The following is a 6,000-nucleotide window of genomic DNA, read 5'->3' as shown; positions in this document are numbered from 1 at the left end:
TCTACGTACATTGTATACATCATCTTCTGCCCTTGTAAACGGTTCTATATTGGCAAGCCAATACGTAAACTTTACATTAGATTTAGAGAACACTATAAGTCGATTGCTACAGGTAACGGCTGTCCTCGACTTATAGAACACGTTAAAACATGCCATGATGGTAACCCTGACGTTTTAAAATTTGCAGGAATTACACAAGTTAAAATTAATCCCAATGGAGGGGATAGAAATCAAAATCTACTAAGAGAGGAAAGCAGGCAGATCATTGCATTTGATGCAACTGGCATCTTGGGACTTAATGAAAAAAATGATTACAGCATGTTTTTATAGGTGCCCTTCCATTAATCCAGTCTTTTCCCTAGAATAACCCTATCTGACGTATATACATAGATCATAACCTTAAAATGGATAAATAAAAGCTTTACATCCTGCTTACGGTATAAATATTATTCTGCCAATGTTATTAATTATACTTATTATTGTACTATGCTTTTATATTTTCTATGTCCCTGTTTTTATACTCACCGTGCACTGCTTTTTTGTGAATTTAATGTATTTGGATTGTTCCCATGACGACGCGTACCGGCGCCTGCGCATATAAGGTGCGCGGCGCAGGTGAATGACGTCATTGGCTTGATGATGCGCCAGTAGGCGCCAAACGACTCGTCGCCAGGCCCCGCTCCCCCGTGTACTATGCACCTCAAATAAAGACACTACACAGCTATTGGTGAGTGCTGCTTATTTTTCCTTACTTTTTGGATATTGAATGGACTATTCATCGTATTAGCAGAGCACCACCGCCTGTGCCCTAACGAGAGGAGTGTATTGCCGGAGTCCGATACGGTTACTAACACTGCCCCGCTAGTGGTTGAACTGTGACCACTTAAATTGGATTGTGCTGAGTACTATTTCTTACTTATCACCCATAGAAATCAATGCCTTTGTGAGGTATCCGTGGAACCAATGTGAAAGAGCCCTAAGGCTTCTAGATTTATGGCCCGTATTGCACATGTGGTCATATGCACAATAACATAAGGTTACATAATAAGGTGTTGAGGTTAGGAATCCACAATAAACAGATTCAAGTTTGAAAATCATGGAAAACAAGCTCTTCTGCTGCCTCCTAGTGGTGTTAATGTGATACTACTCTGGATAAAATTCACACGATGGATGATGCCACACGTCTGGTTTTGGACCGTTTTAAAGCATGCGTTTTCAGTCCGTTCAAAAATGCATGCGTTTTTAAAACGCATCCATTTTTTACTGTTTACTATGTGTTTAGCTGCTTTGAACCTGATTGTAAAAACAACGACAACAAGGACACCGTAGCACTCTGCACACCTAATAAACTAAAATCACTTTTATTTTAATACAGCATAAGTACTTCAGATATATCAGTACATTGCATAGACACCAAATTGTAGTTGTATATCACAAAATAAGGGCTACCAGTCTGAAATATAATAAAAGAATGTATAGGAACAAAATCACTAGATATACTAACAAATATACCAATATGCAAGGTCGAAGAGATAAAGGGAGGTCTCACAAGCAACACCCTACCCCATGTGTATTGCCATAGATTGTCTGGCTAAGGCTGGTGCCACACACACCGCTTTGTCTGTGTTTGAAAACGCAAACGCAGACAAAGCCGCACCCACTGGGGCCGCGGCCCGCCCCGCTGGGTGCGGCTTTGTCTGCGTTTGCGTTTTCAAACGCAGACAAAGCGGTGCGTGTGGCACCAGCCTAAGGGTGATGCCACACATGGCGTTTTGAAACAGTTTTTAAAAACGCATGCGTTTTCGTTTGTTTTTAATTGCGCAATTTTGGAAAACTTGTCAAAAACTGGTGCGTTTTCAAAAAACGCATGCATTTTAATAAAACTAATGCGTTTTTAACGGATTGCTTAAAATCGGACCAAAAACAGTTTCATAACGCTATGTGTGGCATCATCCTTAGGCAAAAGAAAGGATGAGCCCTTCTGTGCTGCAACTTCACAGCCAGTTACACTGTCCCATCCTCCCTCTCTGCTCAAGCACTTTCTTCTCCCTCTGCCTGATGTAATCTTACTGCATCTCATTTTCAGGACACAGTAGGAGGGAAAGTGCTCCTTCACAATGTAATAGCCTTTGAATCTGCAGCACAGAGAGGCTCTGATTTTATAATCATATATATATATATATATATATATATATAGCGCCATCCTATTCCGTAGCTTTTTAGAAATCATACGGGACATATGTCCTAGGGTCAACATCTGCAAAGAGTTTGTATGTTCTCTCCGTGGTTTCGTTGGTTTCCTTCGGGTCCTCCGGTTTCCTCCCACACTCAAAATATACTGATAGGTTGATTAGATTGTGAGCCCCATTGGGGACAGGGACTGATTTGAAAAACTCTGTGCAGCGCTGTGTAATCTGTGTGTGCTCTATAAATAAAGGAATTACTATGAGGGGGTGACACAAGAGCTTACAGTCTATGAGGGGGTGACACAAGAGCTTACAATCTATGAGGATGAGGGGGTGACACAAGAGGTTACAGTCTATGAGGATGATGGGTGACAGAAGAGCTTACAGTCTATAAGGATGAGGGGGTGACACAAGAGCTTACAGTCTATGAGGATGAGGGAGAGACACAAGAGCTTACAGTCTATGAGGATTAGGGGTTGACACTAGAGCTTACAGTCTATGAGGATGAGGGGGTGACACAAGAGCTTACAGTCTATGAGGATGAGGAGGTGACACAAGAGCTTACAGTCTATGAGGGTGACACAAGAGCTTACAGTCTATGAGGATGAGGGGGTGACACAAGAGCTTACAGTCTATGAGGATGAAGGGGGTGACACAAGAGCTTACAGTCTATGAGGATGAGGAGTTGACACAAGAGCTTACAGTCTATGAGGATGATGGGGTGACACTAGAGCTTACAGTCTATGAGGATGAGGGTGACACAAGAGCTTACAGTCTATGAGGATGAGATTGACACAAGAGCTTACAGTCTATGAGGATGAGGGGGTGACACAAGAGCTTACAGTCTATGATGATGAAGGGGGTGACACAAGAGCTTACAGTCTATGAGGATGAAGGGGTGAGACAAGAGCTTACAGTCTATGAGGATGAGGAGGTGACACAAGAGCTTACAGTCTATGAGGATGAGGAGGTGACACAAGAGCTTACAGTCTATGAGGATGAAGGGGGTGACACAATAGCTTACCATATTTGATCATTGTTTTTACAAGTATTGCAGCTCAGACATAGAAATTAATGGAGCTTGATTGCAATACCAAGTACAACCTATGGTCAGGTTTGTTACTGTTTTCAGAAGAAAGTAGTCATATTTTTCAGCCCACGGACAACCCCTTTATCCACCAAATGCCATGTTTGGTGCTAAATAATAGGAAAGCTCACTTTACAATACTGTGGAGACCAAGAGAGTTGTATTTGTAAGATACCCTATAATTCACACGTCCATGTAGCCGAAGGTGGGCCCCCAGAATCAATTTCATTGGTGGGCCCTTGGCCCCCCAGTCCGACCCTGGATGTAGCTGTGTCCAATACTGGAAGCTGCAGCTTTGTCCTGGGTGTCTGTCACCTCTCAAGAGCCCATATAAGAATGAAGGATGGGATTTCCATAGAATATGCATGATTGGTCTTGAGGACAACATAGGTCAAGAAAGTTTTATTTACAGCTTCATAATATGTTAGTATAAATCCATTACTGATCTATTCTTGTCCAAGCATTGACCTTTAACTTTGGTTATCTGCCATATACATATATTTCTTCAATTTGGAAGTTATCAAAAAAATCTTCCAGTGCAAAGATAATTTCCTATAAACGTAGTCATGTTTTTCCTTAGTAACAAGATTGTTGACCTTGGATATAACCACTGCTCTACGGCGGCCGGCAAGGGGCGTTCTCTCCGTGTGCCTGCGTAATTTTGAAAAGCTGTGATGATACATCTCCCCCATTGTTTTTGTATATGAAATTACCAGGAATGACTGTTTAATCCAGATGGGCGAGTTTATTCATAGCACATGCTGCCAGGATGAGGGAGTGGTCATATCCAAGGACAGGTACCTCACTAAGGGACAATGTGGCTATATTTATTGGAAATGATCTTCTCTTCTCTGTTTTGATATATATATATATATATATATATATATATATATATATATATATATATATATATATATATATATATGATAAATTAAATTAATGTGAATTGACGGGAATACCCCTTTAAGGCTATCCTATACCATTTCTGAGTGAAAAAACCGCATGAATGCTACATCCCAATATTGTTGTTGCTACGTGTTATGTCGCTGCAAGCCCCTAGGTGGCACCAAAGAAGCAGCATGCGCAGCGCGCACGGTCTCCAGAGGTACACGCTCGGTCAGAGGAGCAGAAGTCAGACAGGACTAATCGATCCTAGATGTTTGCGCCTCTGTCTGTATACAAAGCGGCGCTCCTCTAGGCTGCCTGCGCCGGCGTGTCGTTGCTGGTGGTGTTGTTGTATTGGAGTGGAGTTTTGGAGCTTCCGGGAGGGGGTTTGGGGCGCAGCATCACCTGGACCTGGTGCCCGGATAGAGGGGGCGCTCACCCTCTGTCCCAGGGAGACGTCTCCTGGCAGAAGTGAGGTAATTCTCGAAGGTGTGTATGAGACGTGCTGCAGAAAGGGCTCACCGTAGTGCGTGTCCAGCAGCTGGGAAGCCACAGTACCCAGCATGTATTATCCATTTAGCTGGACTGTATAGTTTAGCATTGTAGCTGGAACCAAGAGCAGTGCATGTGTACTTTGTGCTGTGCCACATGGGCTTATCTGGGGCACAATTAATGGGATCTCCTGAGAGTGAAGATGTTTCTTTTATAGTATTTCTTTACCTTCTTCTTCTAGGAATTGTCCAGATCTTTTAATATTTCCGGACTGGTGATTTGTGACTATTAATATTGTTTTTTAAATAGAAAGACAATCCTTTATTTTATTTTAGTCCAATCTCATTAGGTCCCCCCCCCCTTATGCCACTTAATTTCTCTGTTGCATCTACTTAAATGTGCAGAGCTGCTCTGTGTACCCTCATTCACCTTTACTGCCCCCCTTATGCCCTCCTCTCTCTATACACCTCCTTTTCCGTATGCCCCCCTCTCTCTATACACCTCCTTTTCCGTATGCCCCCTTCTCCCCTTTTATACAAACCATTTCCAGGAGCTGTGTCAACAGCAAAGGTAGTGTCAGCTCACCTGGATCGTTGATTTTGCACCCATGTGGATCAGTGTAGCACGGACTCTTATCCCGCCTCCTCCGGATTGTTAATAACTTGAAACACCATGTCCAGCTTCACGACCACAGATCCACTTGCGTTTTTAGTAAAAGCAAATATTCTTTATTGTCCAAATCCAGTATACAATATAAAAGTCGCAAGGAGTCATCACTCAAATCAATGAATAATCGCCAATTTCCAGGAGCTCCAATGTTAAATCTGCCCCTGCTCCACCATTTACTTTCCCCCCAGCGATAGCGCTTATTATGATATTGACCTATCACTGGGTGTAATGAGCTGAAGTTGAGCTCCCAGCTTTGATGTTAGCCCTACCCCTATTTCATAGATTATGCAGATATCATTGAAGTATGCAAATACAGCAAATTTACATCATGGATTTTCATGAACTATAGTCTATCAGTGATCAGCGAAAAGTGGAAATGAGAGGTCATGCAGTCTTTTCAAATCGTGGTCATGGGAACTAATATATTATAAATTATTACATTTATTGCAGCCCTGTGCCATCTTATTCAAAAACAGACAGCTCATGGGTGATTATCACTGTTGTGTGCATCTGCCTTTATAGTTTATATAAATCATTCATTTGTGTAAAGGCCGGTGACGTTTAAGTGCTTTTCTTACAACAAATCCATGGCATGAGCGTGAGCAGTTATTGTTCAGTAATGATTCCTGTTTATTTCATAAGCCCTCTTATTTGAGCAACAGATCTTACACATTCTCAAAC

At 42.2% G+C, this 6,000-nt stretch overlaps 1 protein-coding gene across 3 annotated transcripts in view; it reads left to right on the top strand.

Moving 5' to 3' along the window:
- Positions 1 to 4,421: 4,421 nt before the first annotated feature.
- Positions 4,422 to 6,000, top strand: part of MED25 (mediator complex subunit 25) — a 33,784-nt gene continuing 32,205 nt past the window's right edge. Inside the window, exon 1 of one of the 3 annotated variants that reach the window (XM_072110232.1) lies at positions 4,422 to 4,634. The gene's annotated coding sequence lies outside the window, so the exon portion shown is untranslated. Of the gene's footprint in view, positions 4,648 to 6,000 lie in introns of all 3 variants that reach the window. The other 2 variants (XM_072110231.1, XM_072110233.1) reach the window with 2 other exon arrangements.

This window comes from Engystomops pustulosus, chromosome 6 (assembly GCF_040894005.1).
Source record: "Engystomops pustulosus chromosome 6, aEngPut4.maternal, whole genome shotgun sequence".
NCBI lineage: Eukaryota > Metazoa > Chordata > Amphibia > Anura > Leptodactylidae > Engystomops > Engystomops pustulosus.
The sequence above is the reverse complement of the archived record's forward strand: the minus strand, read 5'-3'. Positions and strand labels throughout refer to the sequence as shown.